The sequence below is a fragment of the Rousettus aegyptiacus genome, unplaced genomic scaffold (assembly GCF_014176215.1).
Source record: "Rousettus aegyptiacus isolate mRouAeg1 unplaced genomic scaffold, mRouAeg1.p scaffold_m13_p_11, whole genome shotgun sequence".
Classification (NCBI taxonomy): Eukaryota; Metazoa; Chordata; class Mammalia; order Chiroptera; family Pteropodidae; genus Rousettus; species Rousettus aegyptiacus.
This window is the reverse complement of record NW_023416286.1, coordinates 58,866,852-58,888,568: the sequence shown is the minus strand read 5'-3', so window position 1 is coordinate 58,888,568 and position 21,717 is coordinate 58,866,852. Positions and strand designations below refer to the sequence as shown.

General features: G+C 33.7%; 1 long non-coding RNA gene across 1 annotated transcript in view; it reads right to left on the bottom strand.

The window, feature by feature from the left end:
• Positions 1 to 21,717, bottom strand: part of LOC118609383 — a 41,085-nt gene that overhangs the window by 18,864 nt on the left and 504 nt on the right. The window contains exon 2 of the long non-coding RNA XR_004953385.1: positions 18,777 to 18,863. This is a non-coding gene — a long non-coding RNA (uncharacterized LOC118609383). The remainder of the gene's footprint in view (positions 1 to 18,776; positions 18,864 to 21,717) is intronic.

Below are 21,717 nucleotides of genomic sequence, written 5' to 3'. Positions count from 1 at the left end.
TAGCATTTTCTTTGTACTTCTATTTTAATACTTATCACCGTCTTCCTTATATTACTAGCTACAACTTTGCTTCTCCCATTAGACTAAGTCTTTTTATTAGCTAACACATATCATAGTGCTTTCTGCATCAAAGATATGCAACAAACATGTATTGAATTAATTGAACATGAGATGAAAAGGAACCACAGAGAGCTTCTCACTCAGATCTCCTTTTTACTATTCAATTTTATATTTATCTTCAGAACAATAGCTGAGTTTTGTCACTAAGCCAAGCAGCAAGCTGAAAAGGAACTAAATCTTGAATTTCCTTTGCAATTTTGAAGTGGAAACCCACAGGTGACACTTTTCCTGACAAAGGAAAAAGGAAATAGAGGCCACAAAGATGGGGGAGGGGTTGAGGTCATACAACAAAAGGAAGTTTCATTTTCTAATCTCCACGAGATAGGTTCCTGATCTCTCTTGTTGCATTAGAGCAATGACATGTTATGGAAGGTCAACGGATGTTACAATCATAGAAAGAGCAAGAGCGATACATTTATAAGTAACCAAAGTGCTCAGTAGGTCCATCTCAATTTTCTCTTTCCTTCTTCTAACCAAAGTATAGAAAATTAATTTTAAAGCCAGTTATGTATTTGTTGCACAATAATGAATCAACCATTCAAACATCTTTCATTGTTATTTCCAAATTACCCAGATAGCCTATTGCAAAGTTATTGTTCATTTACAGTCATCCCTGAACTAAAATACGATGAAACACTTGTCCCTTCATATTAGTCTCAAGAATACTGATCCCATATTGGTTTTAAAAGGTACAGAAGTTCTGTTTTGCATTCCTTTTCTCACCAATTCAAAAGTAAAATTGCTCTTGCTTTTCAGTCAGTTTTTCAACAAATATTAATCGAGTTCTTGCTATGTTTCAAGCACCGTGCTAAGAACTAGAGGCAAAATGATGAGAAATGGCAGGCATGGCCCCTGACCTCATGGAGCTTACTTTCCCTTATGGGGACAGAGATCAATAAAATAATTTCATGATAAATATAAATTTTACTGCTATGAAAGAAGTTCTTGTGAAAAGTATATGAGACTTCATACAAAGGAATCTGAGTTAGCCTGGAGAATTAACAAAGTTCCCCTAGAAAAGGATTTTACACTGAGATTTCAAGGTTGGGTAAGAGTTAAATAGGCGCAGAAAGGAAGAGGAAAAAGAGTTGTTCTAGGTAGAGTGAAGCAGGGCTTGCTGCCTGAGAAAAGACGTTTATGAACACTGAGGAAAAAAACAGCCTTAAAAGCCAATTATTGTGGCTACAGCACACCATTCTTTCTCTATCTGCAATTCCACTTAGTGGCCAAGTTCCTGGGATTCTACATAATGTTCTGTTTAATAAAAGTTAATTGTTTAGCTGCTTAGAAAGCTTAAAATTGCAGACTGTTTTAAGAAGTGTGGTGAGAAACATAGTCATCATATAAAGTAGGGGGAAAACAAGATATGAATACCTGAGTGTGTCCTGAAATTTTTTAATTCAATTTTTGTTGTTTTGTGTGTGTGAGTGTGTGTATGTGTGTGTGTGTGTGTGTGTGTTTCAATCCATTTTCTTTTCTCCTCCTCCTCCTTGAGCTCATTGCATAGCCACAAGGCCTAAATCTTCCCTTATTCTGCACTTTTCCTTCCAAATGAAAGACAACCATTTAAAACCCAACTCAGAAATGATTTCATTACCAGTTTTTCCGGGCAGTCTATCACTGGACTTAGTGTCTAAGCTAATATAACATTCTGATACATTTTACTTGAGGATCTTAGGATAGAAACCAACATTATCTTTTAAAATTATAAGATAACAGGAAACTGGCAGGTTTTGTACATCTGAAAGTTCATTTCTTAAAATTTCCAAAGTTGGTTTCGCTGATTCAGAATGACGTTTGAAGCTACTATGTCTTTTAATGTTTTTACCTACTGGCCAATGCATGCTGATTTCTCACTTGGCAGGGGCAATATATTAATCTTCTCTCACAATCCCGACATCTAAGATTGACATAGCATTTATTAATTCACCTTTCACTTAAATTGGTTTTCTTTTTGCCTTCACTGCATCCAACATCTTGGACTATGTCTATGTTTTTAGCATAATGTAAAATGGGGTCAAACCTCTACTTCTTGAGCTGGGCTTAATAAATAAAACTAATAGCTGAGATTGATTACCCATTTAAACAGCGAATGACAAAACCTAAGATGGATTGTGTAATTTGCAGCTCTATGACATGTATTAAATTTCCAGACATAAGATAAATAATTCATGTAAATAACCAATAGAAGATATCCAAGAATGAAGTTGTGCGGTTATCCTTTTATAGCAGGTGAAATATGCCAAATTTCATTAACTTTTGACTTAGGATGTCCTATAAATGCATTTTAACTAACCACTGCCTAATTGAAACTGGTATATACATCAAGGAAATTATTTGTCCTTAACTACAGGCTTTCTTAATTAAATACCTAGACCATTCAAAAAATGAACTCTATGCCTAGAGTTTTCTTACACTACTCTAAAGTCTACCTACCACCTTGTGATTTAGGGAATAGACATCCTTCAGATAACTACTGACGAGGTGGGATGGTGGAGGGCAACAAGCATAAAGGATATGTGTGTTAAATTCTTCTTTGGTGCCAAGGGAGTAGAACCCAACAGATAAATTATGAAGTACTGGATTTTGTTTATAAATCCTATACTTAAATAAGAAAATTTAACATAATCACTTAACCCCTCAGGTTTCATAACTTGCAAGATAGGGATAAAAAGCCCATTCCATAGGGTGGTTTCATGGTTTAATTAGATTTGAGGAAGCCAAAATAATCCTGATATCCTCCCAAGGAGATATATAAATAAGGGACAATGTCACTGTTTTCCAGAGCTTTTAATGAAGAACTGTGCCCTTGGGCCTTGCTACTGGAACATTCCAGCCTGGGATTAGACAGTGGTTAGATTGCTAAACCATCGAGAACAGAATTTGCGACTACAAAAGGTGAATCTCCAGGATTGAAAATGACTTCTTCCAGATCCTCAACAGCTCAGTAAGTACTTGAGTGCTGGTGCTAAGTGCTAAGCACTGGGCACTGCTTTGGCCAGTGAAGTCCTGCCTGGGTATCTACAAGGCAGCAGACTAAGTTTTTCTGGAATACAATAACAATGAAGAGAGTCGCTGCATTCCAAGAGTTTACAAGGGTGTTTATAATGGGAGCTGTAAGCAATTAACAACTTATCTTTGGAAGAAGCTTTATTATTATCATTCCCATTTTACAGATGAGAAAACAAAAGAGTTCAGCCATTTGTCCAGTGCAACAAAGACGGACACAAATAAGATTCGACCTCCAGCCTTTGCCTCATTCTCTACCCTATGTTTATGTACCTTGGGTTCTCTATTGTGTTAAACTATTATTCTCACAGGATTAAAAGTTAGCTTATCTCTCCCAGGGATGACAGTTTGAATTATAGGAATTCCTGGCTTTAAGTTCTTGTTTAAAAGTGAGGGAATAGTTGTATTTCTGGGTATGAATACTCTCCAGGAAGCATTTTTATTTTGGATACAATTACCTGGGTTGCTACGTCTCTATGTGCATTGTACTGAGCTACAATAACTAAAGAATCCCTCACTATATAAGGTATTAAATCAGTCTCTGAAAATTTTCTAGGAAAATTAGAAATGAGTAAAAAGCTAACATTTTGAATACATTTAGATTAAAGCAAAGGCTTTGTATTATTGAGTGAGGGGGTAGTTTAGGGGAGTTGATGGTGTCTTTAAGAACCTTCCAGCAAATTTTGCAGCTACAACAAGCCCTGGGCCTATTCAGGAGCATTAATTAATTGACAATGTTATGCAATGATCCCCACTATCTATCTCTCAAATTTTTTCATATTCAAATAGAATCTCTGTACTCATTAAACCATAATTCCCCATTCCCTCCTTCCTCTAAACCCTGGTAACCTCTAGTCTATTTTCTTTGTCTATAAATTTGCCCCTTTTAGATATTTCATGTAAATGGAATCATACAATATTTGTTTTTTTGTGTGTTTGGTTTATTTCACTTAGCATAATGTCTTAAGGTTCATCCATTTTGTAGCATGTGTCAGAATTTCATTCCTTTTCATGGCTGGATAATATTCTATTGTATGGACATACCACATTCTGTTAATCCACTCACCTACTGATGAACATTTGGGCTGTTTCCTAACTAGCCTTTTGGCAAGGTATTGCTAAGGGCTAAAGGGAAAGGAAGAAGTGTAGTGTGTGAAAATCTCACCTTGGTTTGCCCTAGTCCCTTCTTTCAGTTCTATTAGAGGCAGCAAAACACAGAGAAGCCTGACTCTTAAGATACAATTCCTGGCATCCTGAAATAATCCTTAGCCAGCCTTCCTCTAGGAAGCCTGGGAACTTAAGTAGTTGGTAAAGCAGTGCTCACTTACTTTAATCATCTTCCAATATGTATTTATTCACATTGTAATCTGACACTTTTTAAATGCCAAAAAGCGTGGGGAAAGAATCTTGTTAGTTTGTGCACATCCCTGCTGCTCCAGGCCTCATCAATCTCTGTCAGAGTACAGCCTTACTCAGACTTCCCAGCATTGTCCCTGAGCACCAGAGAACCAGCCAACCAAAACTGCATAGAGGACAGAAATGGGAAAACACCACAGGAATGTGAGTGTTTGTGTTTAAGGAAATAAAATGCTTTCACACCGATTTACATTTTGTTGGAAGACACAGTTAGGGTATCAAGTACTATAATTAAGGTAACCAAATAAAAACCTTACTTAAAGACTTTAGAGCCAAAGAAATCTAGAACAGTTTGACTTAACTGGTAGGAACCTTGACACTACTAGGGTAAGCATACAGATGTGACTGTATTTCACATTCTAGGAGGGTTGCATTTATGCTTTGGGGTGACCAACACATACCTACTTAAAAGTGAACACTCCACAAGTACTACCTTGAACATTTCACAAATACTACCTGACCTTTTATATTTATTCCTAGTAAAATAAATTAACCCAGTTATTCCACAAAGTTTAAAATTTGCAGTCTCACTGCCATCAGATTTTAAGGTGTGTGGCTTTTATTTCAAATATTAAATAATTAAGGGTAGAAGACTGTTTTGTTTCATCTTGTTTTGTTGTGTTGTGTTGTGTTTTGTTTTGTTTTCCCAAATGACCTTCCATATTGTGATGGGCTCTGAGATTTTAGATCCTGGTGCTAGTTTCCTCATGCCAATTATGTATATAACAAACATTAGACATGGCATTCTTGAAGATATGAAGGTCAGGAGAAGTCAAATCCTCATTTATACTGAAATCTGGAAGCTAAGCTGATGGACCCTTGGTCCCATTCCAAACGCTTATAACTGTTAGATAAAATATGTAAATAACATCAAAGCCAAAACTGGAAGATGGAATAAGAAATAACTGGATACAAGAAGAAAAGAAATTCAAACCTAGAGTGGAAAATAGGAATCAAGGTTTAGGCTGTTCCTAGGCCACTGGACCCTGATATAAATTCAGGTCCTGGGGAATGAAGGCAGGTTGGGATTTTAATATCCACTTGGTTCTCATAGCTTCTACCTCAGGCAGGCATAAAGTTAGGATAAAGCCAAGGACTTTAAGGAACTACCAAATCTATAAATTGAGGACTAGAAGTTGGCCAAAACTTTACTAAATGTAAAACAAAACAAATTGTATAGTAAACTTTAGACTCAGTTGAAAAGGACCCAAGGAAAAGGTCTATTGGAATCAGAAAATTCAAACTCTTCACTAAGCAATGATACTTTTGACCCTTGTCCAAGTCACACATTTTTTTAAATTAGGATTAATTGAGATGATACAGGTAAAATCGAGTTGTCAATTCTCTTTCTGATGCACATTAAATGATTCTTCATCATCGTCATCATCCATGTTGTCTGTCCTCATTAATATCACAGCTATAATTCTCTAAAAGAGATCATTGATATTCCATATTATATTTCTTATCAATAAATTGTAAGAGTAGGTTCCCCAAAATAACAATTACAAGAGAAGTGAATAGGGCTCAGGCAAAATTTGGTTTATTACTAATCAAACTGCTCTGTTTCATCAATAAAATGATTAAGAGCAGACTTAACACTGCTTGCAGAGTTCATTGATCCAAACTTTTGATTTCCCTGTCAGGAGCCCTATATGAGAAAACAAATCTTCAACCCTACTGTAAATGCAACCCTACTGTAAATGTGAAGCTGTTAGGATTCTTAGGAGTCATACCATTGTGGCCACTCCATGATATTTGGGTAAGTGATGACCATGAATGAGATTCTGCTCAGTTAGAACAACACAGTGCCGAAGTATCCATGGGTTTGTTGTCTCAGCTGCCATTTTTCACTTACAGACACTTCTGTAACCTACATACATTACATAAAGTTGTTTTAGAAACATCTCTGTTTCCCACTTTAAATGTAGACTTTGACTTCTAATCTCCAATATTATCTTATTATAATAATAGCAATTATAGTACATATCATAAACTATAAACTAGGACTTGTATACCATGTGATTTATATACATTACTCATTCATTATTTACAGACAAGAAAATAGAGATTCTATAAGCCTAAATAACCTTTCCAAGGTCATATATTGAGAAAATGAGAGACAGTATTTGGGCTCAGATATGTTTGACTCTGATAATGCATACAATTATGGATGTGCTCTTATCTAATGTAATTACAGCTTCTAAGAGTAAAAGCCAGTATTGGGAACAGAGGAGTCCACTGGCAGCCCATATTTATGATATGAATATTCAATAATGACACTAACATTTTAATAGGAAAAGTACTACACTTATTGATTGTATACATCTATTGATCTGGTGTATAGTGGGTACTTTAACACACTACACATCATTTAAGCCTCATAATATCACTAAAAAGTAGCTGTTCTTATTCCCATTTTACAGTCGAAGGCATTCAGCAGGCTAAGGATAATTAAATGACTTTCACAAATTCACAGAGAAAATAACTGGCTGGCTTCTAGTTCTGGTACTTGATGCTACACCATGCTGCCAATGTAATTTTATAAATATGTAATTAAGATTACTTTCATACTACATATATGTATATAAAACATATTTACAATATTATTTCATGGACATATACAGCCCCTATTTTGCATTAAAAATTGGCCTGAATCAAAATAATCAAAACATTTCCAAAAAAAGTAAAATTTTGAGATTTATACAGGCCGTAATTATAGGCTGTTAAAAACTGAAAGGAACTTTAGGCTTATGAAATACAATCCACTTAATCTTAAAGGTGATGAGACTGCTGCCCCAGAGAAGCCCCAGTTTACAGAGCTAGTGATTAGTGGTGGGACTATGAACAAGTCTCCAAAGTGGCAGCTAAAATTTGATTTGTTCAGAAATCATGCTAACTGTGAAGATAAAATAAATAAATGCACTATGTCTAACATATAACAATGTTAGCTAGATTAGTAGTGGTAGTATTATGCACATGACTATATTAAAATTAAGAGAGTGAATCTAATGGCCCCCTATACTGGTCAACTTTCTTATATTCGTAAACATGTGGCCTTTGTGTGCATTGTACAAGTGGCATTCTCCACTAAGTGATTTGTTTAGCTGCAATTACTATTCATTCACCTACCATATAACCTATTGTCTGGTTTCAACTGAGCATATAATCAGAATGTTTTATAAATTAAAAAAAAAAAAAAAAAACCTGCCAAGAAACTTTGGGCTTCTCAATACATAAGCCACTCAGAAGCTGAGACTACAAAGCCTCAAGGGTAAGGTGACCATCATCCAGTTCGCCTGTGGCACCCCCAATTTATGCTTGGTATCCTAGCTTTATTACTAATAGCACTCCTTTTTACTTTCAAAGTGTCCAAATTTAGATGATGAATTGTATGGTATAAGAGTTAGATTTAAAAATTAAATATAAAGCTATTTTAGTGATGATGGTGAGTTTACAAATGTAACCCAGGCTACAGTTCAGAAGCCCTACATGTCTCTTCACTGAAGGCAGGACAGTAAGAAATTCCCTATAGTCACAGGAGAAATGACAGTTTTCTGAGTAAGCTAGGTGCTGTCTTACAGAAAAACTAGATGATTTCATATTACTTTTTAGTTTCTCCAAAAGACAAGAACATTACCTATACAATAACAACAAATTGTAAATAGAAGGAAAACATCTCCTTCTATATGAATAGCTACAGGAAATACTAAAATCCTCCTGGACTACATCCACTCTCGGAGGGCTGGCATGAGGCTCTATGTCTGGATTTGTGAGATAAGCTGCATCCCAGGCTTCAAGTTGCATGACCTGGCTATTACCTGGATATTTCATATTGCATTCTGTTATTAATGTAAATAATAACAAACATGAGAGACAATATTATCATCATTACAGAAAGAACATGTTATATCCTCCAGGGAATATAGCAGGACTCTCAAAATAACCATCATGAAGCAGCTCCAAAGGTCATTATAACAAGCTATCTGCAATTAGGTTCTGAACAACACTTGGGTCATAACATATAATTAAGGCTGATAAACTGACACCAGAGTGCTGTTCATTTCCAATATAAACCTAATGGAGTTTAAGAGAACACATCCTAATGGAATAACTTTGTCTTTGTCAGGAATATTCTGGTTATAAGTCATAGAAATCCAATGATATTAACTTAAAGTAAAGGAAAATTTAGTATAAAGTTGTAGTAGGAGAGACAACTCATATGGCAATGGCAGAAAATGCAACTAGATCTCCTCCCAAGCAGGCAAGTTCTCAAGAACTAACAGGCTATCGCTTCTTTTCTCTACCTCTCTACATGAGTCTGCTTCATTCTTTGGCTTTTCTCTGTAGGTTAGCATTCTCTACTGACGTAGAGCCCAAAAAAGGCGTCCCCAGTATAGCTTTCCCATACTTCCTAGTTCAACTGCCGAGCTTTCTGGGTTCCAATTCTAAATTCCTAGGAAGAAGCAAATCTGACTGGCCCATGAGCTAGAAATGGTATACCAATGAGCTACAACCAAAGAACTCAAATACTAAAAATATAGGTCCTCAGGAGCCTAACTTGTGCGAGCCCTCCCAAAGAAACCTACAATTGGATATAAAATGGTCATGGGCATTTTAACTATCTCTCTAGTACTAAGGAGCCCTATTTACTATTTTTCCCAAATACATTTGAAAATAAGTTGGCCATATAGGTACACAAGAAATATGTTCTGACTGAGTAGATCGTAAGCCCATTTTAGTATATTCAGCTATGCCTCTGAACACTTCTGTATAGAAGATCAGATTGCGCAATTCATGAGAGTCAGGAAATGGTATTCATTATTCTCTATCCTGCCTGCTGTCGTCTGGCTATTCTTGCCTGAGCTTCCATGGAGTTTTTGTGTCCCCACCATCTCTAAGCTTTCCTAACCTGTCTATACCAGACCTCAAGCTGAAAAGAAAAAGAGGGTGTTTAATAAAGACATAAAAAACATAATAAATATTTCCTTAGGCAGTTTTTCCAATGCAGGTTTCCTTGATTTCTAGGAATAAGAGAAGTTCTTGAAATTTTAAGGGGACACAGACAAAACTCTTATTTAAGTTTTTATAAATTATCCTAATATTTTTTTAATTATGATGACACGATCTTTTAAAACCCATTTGCCTTGGTGATTTGTTTTATAACCTCTTACTTATTTTTTTACCTGATTAGAATTGTCTTGCTATTTTGATTAAAACAGAATTTGATATAATTTCTTTTTTAGAATGAATTTATATGCAATGAGATAGAAAATGGGACCTTTTCTTTATTTTCCACTATTTTATTAGACACAGAGTTTGTTTGTATTTTAGTACTAGGATTTGATTAGAAAATTAACAAAGAATTACCAAAAGTATGTGACTCAGCTGTGCTTCTTATGAATTAAGCCTATATTACTGCTCTCTGTAAAATTACATTATTTAAAAATTCCTACTGTTATGAATTTACCTAGTATAGAGTTTAAGCTCAAAGTTTAAAAACACCATTGATATTAAATACTAGAAATAATATCATTTAATAGAGAGGATAACAGAATTCGATAATTTAGAACTTGATCATAATTTTAATACCATTTAATAATTCAGTCAACATCTATTGACTAGCCAAAGCATACTATTGACTAGCCAAAGCACTATAAGGATTAGAAAGATGAGAGGAAACTTGTAGCTTCTCCATTCTTCTCTCCCCTGCCTCAAACATCCATGAATCCATATACTAACTGAAAGGACACATAGAGATAAAATAAATATAATACAAGAAAAAATTGTAGTACATATAAGAAGAAAAGTATGGTGTTTGGGGAGAATATGATGAGAGATTAATTCTCATTTAAGGGACACATAGGAAAGCAAAATTTAAACTAGGTTCTGAATTTGGATAGGTATCTAGTTATTCAATATCATCAGTGGCAATTTTAGAGATCACTTAAAGTATGATTTTTTTACTTCAGAAAATACAGAATTAATATTGTTAAATTGATTTTTAACATGGGAGTATGTCAGAATTATCTAAAGGGTTTTGTTCAATATGTCTATATTACCAATAAACACACGTACATCTCCCAGATTTTTAATTAATGAGGCTTGGATGGGATTTGAGCATACTTCCATCCCCCCGCCACACACATATACATACACACACGAACACTCAGAAAGCAAGAAAAACTGTGAATGCCATAATGAAAACTTTTACATAGACATAATCTAATGAGAAATACAGGGTTTTGTTTTTGTTTTGTTTTTTGTTTGTTTGTTTGTTCATCTGATTCTTGAAATCAGAAAATTTATGGCTATAGATAATTTTTATTTAAGGTTATCTTATATGTATTTATGAAATGTACTTCAGTCCTTTCTGGAACCTAGTGGAGTTAAAAAAAAAATAGGTACATGACAGATGTTTAGATGGATAGCTACTGACCTGAATGACGTAATGCTCCTCATTCCTACTTTTGGAGAGCCAGGGTTTAAGGAGTACTATATAAAGACCCATTCCCAAGCACAGGTGATTCACCAAGCCATGGTTAAATGTCTTACAGAGCCTCAGTGCCACCCCATTGGTCACAAATCCAGAGAGAAAAACCCTCAGGCTTAAGATAGTCTATAGCCTTACTGTATAGATAGCATTGAGCCCTTTAAAGCTTTGTAATTTTAGTATCAAAATCATAGTAACATATGCTATTGATTGGTCTCCTCTCTCCATGATTTTACTTCTATTGCTTCTTTTGTACACCATAATCATAACCTCACAACACCAAAAATTGCCCATTTTACCTCCTATCACTTTGTCAGTGTATAGCGCAAAACTGACTTATTCAATTTCAGTCTGGGAGTTTATTGTTGTTCATATAATCTAATTATGTCAACAGATTAATATTTCTAAGGTAATTTACATATGTTATACATTCTTTTCATTGGAAACAATATTAGTTTGCATGGGAAATGTCCAAAATCTTTACTTAAAAAAAATCTATAAATACTAGAGATTAGTCCCCACTAGAACAGAAGAATCAAGGCAACTTGCATTATCAGAGCCAAAATTGGGAAAATTCTTATAATTGCTTGAAAATAAGAGTATCTGAATCAAATTTAAAAATCTAATTGTGAAGGCTTGTATTGTTCATGTTATACTATGTGAAGAGATTAATCTTATCATTAAAAAATTAGTATATGACACAAAATACAGTGGATTCCCAAGGCCTACTCATATTTACTCTGGGCACACACTCATGCAATGACTTATGCCTTAACTTACGCCCTGTATTAACTTATTTTCTTCCATTTTATTTACCTTATTTTCTTTTCCTGTCAGGTAAACATAGCTAAATGGCCCAAAGTTGATAGGACAATAATGCAATTGAACTGCATAGCTCCCACTTACATTGTAACTGGGAAAAAAGCTTTAACATCAAAAGGCTAAAACGGTAAGTATAGAATTTCAGGAGCAGTCACTTGATAAAGGAGCTGAAGCTTTAAATCCTTCCTGGTACTTAGATTAGATTGATACCACCTTGCCTACTATAGACCTACTCTTTTTGAACTTGAAGTTTCTTTGGGGATAAGGCCAGCTTTGAAGAAACATTTATATCTCCCTCTCCTTGATGCTGAGAAAAATCCCCATTTATTTCCCTTTTCATCTTCTCTGTGTGCTAAAAGTGGGATTTTTAGAAGCAAAGTTATAGTCCATTCAATCATTTATTTGCAAACATATATGCATCCCCAAAATGTTTTATGCAATGTGCCAAATGCTGCTAATATCCAAATGATCAAAACACTGTCCCTGTCCTTAGTCAGTACAGAAGACAGTGCAATTATGTGCTATTGATGTTAACACAGAAGTCTGCTCAGGGGTACGCTAAGGGTCATGAGCAGTGAGAGGTAATTTCTATCTTCAGTACCCAAATCTATATGAACCGATTAATCTCTGACAAAAGAATATTTCCCCCACTGTGTAAAAAGATAGAATATTGTAACCCCCAGCAAGAAACTAGCAGTTGCCCTTACTTCAAATAGGAAAAAAGTTACTTTGGAAAATTATATTCTAACTCAAAGTCATCAGGTTAACCACAGAAGTGTGACAAGAATTGTGAAATAAACAACCTAAACATAAACCAGAAAAAAAAAATACATTAGAGAATAGAGAACAGACAATACGTGGAAATGTACCCTAAATACACTTTTGTTAGCCACTTTTTCAAAGCAAAGCCTAATCTTTAACAATATAGAAGGTTTACATATACTTATAATGAAGAAAAAGTCACCATTTATTCCTAGCATAGAGCTTTACACATAGTAGATGATTTAGAATAATTCCTGGAATGCTAATGTTAGAAACCAGATAGCATAATGTGAGTTGTAAGAATTTGCTTTTTTTTTTTTTTTTTTTTTTTTTTAACAGGTATCTTCTTTGTTCTCTTTTGACTTTTGGAATTTTTATATTCTATTTCGATCTTTATAAGTTTATGGTAAGTGTTATAATGTGCTTATCTAAGTTCCTTTTATTCAAGAGATATGTATTAACCACGTGCTTATAATTTTGCCCATCAAACTGGTATAAAATGGTATCTAATTGACTTTCTTTGACCACTGATGATATAGAAAATTTCTTCATGTTAATTGGCCACGTGTGTTTAATTTTATGAATAGAAATGTCTATTCATGCTTTCCCCCCTTTATCTATTGGGTTGTTTGTACTTTCCTTGTTGATTTGAGGAAGTTCCTTCTATGCTCTTGATACCAATATTTTACTGGATTTTATGTGTGTATTGTGAATATCTTCCTCCAATATGTACTTTATCTTTAATGAGCAATGTCTTTGAATTTTTATATAATCACACATATCAATATTTTTTAAATCAAGATTTTTGTCTTTTTAAAGAAATTAAGCTAACAATTTTTAAGTGTTGTTTTTGACATCTATCTGCAGTTGACTTTTGTATATGGTATAAGGTAAGAATTCAGTTTTAATTTTTCCTATAATCACTTTTTTCTACCTCCATTTGTTGAAGAGTTCTGTTTCTCCCACTGATATGACATGTATTCTCTGTTAAATATTGATACTCCATACATAAATAAGAATAACATTTCAATATATATCTCTGAAAGATAAGAGTTATTTTCAAAAGCCATAACGACAATACCATTACAGCATCTAAAATAATTAAAAATGTATCATCGAATAGCCAATCAACATTCAATTGTCTTGTCATTTTTTTAGTTTGTTTAAATCAGGATTCAAATAAGCCCCATATATTGCAGTTGGTTGATATTCAAGCTTTGATTTCTTTAGTCAGTTAACAAATTATAAACATATAATTTGCCTATAAATATATAAATATGCCTATTTTGTCTAAGTTTTCAAAATCTTTGGCACAGTTGTTGACTATATTCTCTTATTCTCTTTTTAATCTCTAATTTACCCATAGTTATATTCCCTTTTCCCACAACATTGTTTATTACTACTGTCAATGGTTTGCTTATTATTTTTAAAAGGACAATTTTTTGGCTTTGTCGAGTTTTTCTATTTTATCTTTACCTTTCATTGATTTTCTCTTTTATTTTTATATTTCTTTCCTTCTATTTTTCTTGTTATTTTATAATTTCTAAAGAAGGCCACTTAGCTAATTAATTTTGAGATTTTTTTCCAATATAAGCATTAAAGCCATAAATTTACAAAAAGAACCACAGGTTTTGATACAATAATTTCATTATTCCTTGGTTCCATCCAAGTGTCTTTAAATTTCTTCTTTAACCCATGAATTATTTAGTATTATGAGTTTTTAAGTCTCTAAATATAAGGGCTCTTCATTTGTCTTTTTGTTATTTATAAAGGTCTAATATAATTATGATTTTGGGGTCTAAATACCCATTCATTGAAATATATTGAGATTTTCTTTATGGTCTAGTATATGATAAATTTTTGTGAATGTTCCGTATGTGTTCAAGAAAAACATGTGTGCTCTTATGGAGAATTCTACATATATCCATTAGTTCAATTTCATTAACTGCCTATTCAAGTCTTCAATATCCCTGTCACTTTTGTCTGCTTAAATTGCCAACAATTGAGAAAGGAATATGCACTGTGAGGGCAGATTTATCCATTTTGCACTATAGTTCTATTAGTTTTTTTCCTCTATATAATTCGAGGCTATTTTATTAGTGCATACCTATATAATAAAAAATTGCTAGTGTACTGAATCATATTATCATTATATAGTAATTCTTTCCATGACTAATAATACTTTTGACTTAAAATGAGTTTAATCTCATATATCACTACATCAGCTTTCCTTTGGTTAATAATTTGCCTGAAACAACTTCTAACATACTTTTCCATCCAATTTTTGTATGTTCTTATTCTTTAGGTGCACCTTTTGTAAATAGCACATAAATGGATATTTTTTCTTTATCAATGAGTTTAGTTTTTTAATAGTTAATAATACCTTAAGATCTATTTTGACTATCTTATTTTTTCAATACTTTAAAATTTTATTATTTCAAATACTTTTTAATATTATTCTTACTTTTGTCTTTTTGTGAATGCAGTTATATAAAATTTCTCCCTTATTAAGACAAGAACAATTCTGGCACATTTTCAATTCTCTTCGTGCACCCACAAAAATCGTGAACATATTTTCTCTATTTTCTTTCAAATATTTTTAAAGACAATAACAGCTATATAAAACAAATATATTTTATCATCCTTTTTCATATATCTTAAGCAACAACATGTAGGTTTTTTTCCATCTTTTCCTCAAGTACGCATGCATTGTTTTCATGGGTCCCTGTGTGGCAACATCGTTGAGGCCTTCAGTGCCCGAAAATATTTGTATCTTATTCTCATTCCTGAATGACACTTGACTGAATATTAATCTTTAGTTTCTAAGTTCTTTTCCATTCAATATTTTGAAAATCTTACTCTATTGTTCTTCTTGCTTTTATGCTTATTGAAAAATCTGATTTAAATTTTATATGTTAATTTTCATACTATAAACTTTTAGAATTTTCTCTTTGTCTTAGAGATCCCAAATTTCACTATAGTTTGTGTATGGGTGGGTTTTCTATATCACTCTCCTTTGATACTCTATGGACCCTTTAATCTAAATTCTTTTATTTGTTCATTCATCCATCCATTCATTTATCATAAATTTAACACTATTATTTTCTAAGAAGTCAATCATCTATTTTCCTTCTCTTTCTTTTAAAAGGGTTCCAATGATCTATATGCTACTATTTCTACTTCTGTTCTCTATTTTTCTTGTTTTTTTTTTTTCTTGTTTCTATTCTTTTGAATTTCTCTCTTCCTTCTGAGGGATGACTTCAATATGATCTTTGTGTGTGCCTAAACTGTGTTAGTCCCTTCTGCTATCTTTCCAATCTTTCTTGTTCTTTATTTCAATTATTATATATTTCATTTGTAATATGTCCATTTGGTTACTTTTGGTTTGTTACTTTGTTTTCATATGGCTAACATTATCCCTTACCTTTTAAAATATGTTTATTATGCAATTAAAAATTTTTGGTTCCATTTAATATTCATGCTTCTGATAGAATCTATAACCTACTATTTTTTTATCTTTTGACATCATTGTACTTCTCAAAATATCTTGACATGTACATTCAGTTTTCTCTCGAAATGTGTATGAGAATAAGCCTAGGGAGGCCCACTAAAACTGAGGGGTCTTCTGGGATGCTGGACTAAAACCAGGACAGTCCCAGGTACACAAGGATGTTTGGTCACTTGACTACACCCCATTCTGGGTCATGCCAGTTGTTCAGCAGGTAAAAGTAAATGAGCTCTAGAGTGGAGAATCCCAAACCCAAGAAAATCACAGCCAATCAATCAGTCCTTAAAAATTAAGAGTTTACCTTCTACCTCCCCAGAGAGAAGGAACATCAGGAATAGTAATCCTTAGGTTGTACTTCACTGGCCCAGGGAAGGTAAAGCAGGAGGTGTAGGTGAGGAACTGTTCTAAGTTGGTTAGGACCTAAGGAGGTTTTTTTTTGGCTCCTCATAAGCACGGGGCTTCTGGGCAGCCCTGATTTTCCTATTGAGCCTACATGGAGCAGAGCTCAGAGTCACCACAAACATAGGGGCAGGCACTGATTTTCCCAAGACAATAGTAAGTGAAAAGCACGAGAAGATTTTCAACAGTTCTTTTCCTATTTTATTTTCCCACAGCATGGTTGGCTGCTTATAGCCCAAGCCCTAAACCATCACCATATTCCCTGGGTCCCTTTACTAAACAGTTAAAAAAAAAAAAACAACAGAAACCTTCATTACTAAGGTTTTTTCATAGTTTCCTTCATTTGAGGGTATTTTACCCTCTTAATACTCTAGTGATTGTAAAGGAATAGTAATAATGCTAGTTAAGCATCTTCACATCACATATTTATGTAGTTGCTCCTAATTTTATATTTTTTATTAAAAAACAAAAAGCTTCTTAGATGTGTGGGAAAGGGCTTTGAGAAAGGTAAAGTGCTAGAAATATTAGTTACATTATTATTAATAATATCAAGATGTGTTCACATGCCTACTGTAGCTTAATTTTAAAATATTCTTATATTTAGACAGAAAATAGCATTAGAAAAATTACTACAACTACATTTGATCAGAAACCACATGTTTAACAAGGTTCTGATTTTTATTACAAATATTTATTATTGTTGCAATACTATTACTTTTCACACATCTATTTTGTTTCCAAAATGTGTCACTAATTTATAACTTATTTCTTATAGCTTTTTTTTTACTGGAAAGATTTTTTTGACAAGGTTTAAAAACATATCCTAGGGAAAACATTTTAAATTGCATTATTTATCAAAAAGATTATCTTTATATGTTACTGGTCTGTTGAAATTTTTCTTTTCAGTCAAATTCCATTCATTTTTACATAATGAATATCAATAACAGCTACCATGGAAAAATAACCATAAGCAAAAAATTGTTTTCCTGCTTGTCTTCATTTTTGTTACTCCTCATTTTTCTTCCTACTTCTATTTGTGAGTTTAAATTCCTTTTTTGATGCCCTCCAGTGCATAATTACTTCTTATGACAATTCTCTCATGATGCCCATATTATAAATTATTCATTATTTTGAATAATGCCTTAATTTCAAATGTACTCTTATACTCTTTCTACTTTCTCTTCTGTATTATTTTCCCTATATTATTATACCTTTTATAATCTTGTTTTGAGATTTCTAGCTTCTGATTTTTTTCCCCTGATAACTTTCCCTAGAAGGCATTGCTATAGGGAATCAAAGAATGAAGTGATTCTGCATTTCCCTTATTTCACTTTTACTTTATTCCTGCTTTCTTCCTTTGCTTTTTTTGGTTCCTTACATCTGGAGTACTCCCTTCTGCCCCATTAAGTCTACTCTTTGGCCACTTTCTTTAAAACATGGCTCCATACTAATTTCCTTCAGACAGCTTTCCTTGACTAAACCTACTCTCACTTACTCCCTGTATCTCTTGACCTATAGGAACTCATTACAATATAAACAATGCTAATATTATCATGTACTTGATGTTTTTGTAATTTTATTGTCATTTAGTTACATATTTCATAATATTTTATTTCTATTTTATTATACACCCCTGAAACCTGATTAATTCCTGCATTAATTATAGCTGTTACTATGTAATATAAATGTGTAATCAATTACTTAATGTCTGTCTCTTCTGTTTATAATGTCTAAATAAACCGTTAGAATGGAAGCACTTTTGGCAAATTGTATTTTGTTGTACCCTCAGAACTTAAGAGTAATATACATAGTAAGTGTTCAATGAACATTATAATGTCTTTGAAATACCACTCTGGATATTAATAGAATAAAAAGTGTTTGCAAATTCTTGCTAATTTTTTTAAACCCCATTTTGTCTCAAATCTCTCACATTTTCTGTAGTTGGGAGGTATTTGACTGCAAGATGCAGAAAATCTAACAGACTTGAACTAACAGACTTAAACCAAAAGACACTAGCTATTTACCTAGCTATAGTCCAAAGGTGGACATTTCTAGTATTGCTTTGATAGTTCAGTGTTGTCATCCAGGATGTAGGTTCTTCCTAGCCTTCTCCTTAGCCATCCAAAGTTTATTGGTTTTCAACCTCAGCCATAAGGCATTACAGCCCAAAGATGGTGGCCACATTTTCATATTTCAAAGTATAAAGCAGAAAGCAAGGGAAGTGACATCAAAATGAGGATATCTACTCACTCTTGTTGGAATCCCAGAAATCTTTCAGTCCCAGCAGCCTTCTTCCCATTCCAATGGCAAGAATTGAATCACGTGCCTGATTTTGGACTAACCATGGGCAGAGGAGAAAGCACTGCCATTAATGATCAATCCCGATTCATCCCCCCGTTTTTTTCCCCCAAAATAAAAGGAAACTGCTGGGTATGCAAGCAACATTGTGCCTGCTCTTCTGTTATATTAAATGAACCACACTAATGTTCTATTTTCCTCAGACCCTTCAAGCTCTTAAGCTTCTTCAGTCTTTCCTTTTTTTCTCCTGATATTTTAATCATTAACCCTTTTCCTTCAGCAGTTTTTTTTTTCTGCTTAAAATTGCCTATTGAAACATTTACTTTCTCAACCAAGGGTTTCTTTCATTGACTCGTTTACTACTCATTTAATTTCTGCATTTTAATTCTTTTTCTTTGCCAAAGTGCTGAGATATCATATTTTCAAAAGAAAAACACAATTATTTTGTCCTTTTCTGTCCACTCCTCATATATATTTCTGTTTCTGAACTTGCCCCCTCCCTCACACCTGGACACACACAGGGACACTGTATATTTTGGACTGACTGCCAGGTACCTCAGTCCCAGAGGGACTCCCCCATGGTTTTCCTACACAACCAGGGACGTTTGCACCTATAGATCAGTCCAACTACTTTTCATTTTTAGGATGTCTAGATCTCATTTTGAACTTAATAGAGGAAAAACGTTTTATATTTGAAAAAAAAAAAAAGAGGCCAATAAGATGTCTTTTGCCTTTTGCTCTCTTTATAATTGCCAGGAGCATTTCATAGGTGCTAAATGTACTTGACTTGTCCTTTCCCTTTATGGTTAAACAGAGATACTTAGACTTTAATAGGAAGCAATAGGAATCAGGATTTTATAGACAAGAAGCACTGGTTATATTACAAACAACCTCTACTAACTTGTTTAGATTAAATTCTTTGCATACTAACTTCTTGCTGTCATCAGAATATCCCAGAACACAGTGTATTTCATTCCACTTTTTCTAAATGAACATTTTTCAGAGAAGCAAAGAAAGGAGCTAGGTTTCCATGGTAACACAAGTGTGACAGTTGAGGGTATCTGGGCATAAGTGAGATAACTCTCAGATTCAGTGGGGAGAGGAAAAATGAAGTTTTTCTCTCTTTTGTTTTCTCCCAGCTGAAGAGACCTTGAAATGTCCATGACCAGTGCTAAGTTTTCACTATCATACAGATTTACAGCTCTTGGGGAAAATTCAATTTCATTTTATCTCATGTTTATTTTGTCTTTCTCATAAACAAATGAATGGAGACATAAGTTTTTATTTCTAAAATCACTCTCAGAATAGATAATTCATGCTGGAATTATTAAGGCATGAGGAATCAAACTTGCAGCTCCCACCCAAATCTTCTGCATGTCCTGACATCCTTTCTTATAGCAGGTAATCCTTCAACCAGCAATTCACATACAGCTTGAAATCAAGTAAGTACCAACAAGATGTGAGAAAATGTGTTTCTGTTTATATTTCCTTTGCCTCTTAGTCATTAAAATCTACTTCTATGGCACCATTGAAAATGAAAATTGAGGCCTGTCAATATGAGACACATAAATTAGGTACAAATACTCCAAGATCTCAGTCTCTTCACTTCTTATGTGAAGAAAGTCAGCACTCATGAAAAGTCAGAGAACATAGCCTGAGAAATGTCAAAAAGCTTTATTACTCTCTATTATGCTAAATTGAGTGACTAGGAAACCAACTCAGTGTGTGTGTGTGTGTGTGTGTGTGTGTGTGTGTGTGTGTACTATCAGATGCATTCCAATCCAGAGCTTCTCAACTTCTAGGGACCTAGGAAATGAAAACAGTTGTTTAAGGTTAAATTCTGGGCTCCAATGCAAATTTCTAAAAAGAAAAGTCACTGGACCTTTATTCCTTGCAAAGTGACTGGTTTTTCAGCTCCGCTGTTATGCAAGGTACTACACAGGTTGTAATGATCTACAAGAGAAAGTTTGATGCTTCTTGACTCTATTTAACCCCCAACAAGCCTAGGAAGTTCTTATCACCATAATACACTATTTGGATCTTAAGAGTCTGTTTCCTCTGAAAGAACTATAGTTGCCATTAAGCTAAAGTAACCACAAGTAAGCATACAAGTTTTACACAAAATGTGACTTCTAAAAAGCTAAGTGAACACAGTATTCACCTACAACATCCTTTTAAAACATCACTGACAAAAAAGCTCAGATAAGGAGTTTCACTTCATATCTCTGTGAGCTCTCTTAATTTTAATTCGCTTATTCATATTACTAGTTTAGAATGAGATATCAGATCCTCTTTGGCTTCAATTCTCTTAAAACATTCCTATGATTCTTAGCTCTTTTTCACTGCTAATTATGAAAGCTCAGATATAACTTCTCATATTTTGATATGTAATCAAGAAATGACTGAATTATATTTTACTACATATTTTGACAGGACACTTGCCCTCCATTATTTTAAACATGAACTTGGTGTGTGTTATACTATAGCAAGATAATGAAAATATAAGTTATCCATTCTGATATCATGGAGTGACAGAGCTGTAGGACACTGAAAAATCTGATCACATCTTTGTATTAGTTTAATAATTGACAAAAAAGATGGTAAAAGAACACCTGCTTTTTTGAGGAACTCAGACCAAAATCCTCTCTAAATAATGATCTCGTGGGGAAGAGAAAGGGTGAAGGGGTATGCCATGATTAAATATTAGAACTATAGAAACATTCCCTATAAATGTGGGATAGTAATGAATGGGTGTAGACTAGTTCAAGGACATAGTTTAAGGAAGGTAAATCCAACTACCAGTTATGACAAAATATAACTCGGAAATATCTGGGGATATAACTTCTCCTAAACGTGATGTTATGGGTAGGAGTGTGTGACTATTTAATGCTAC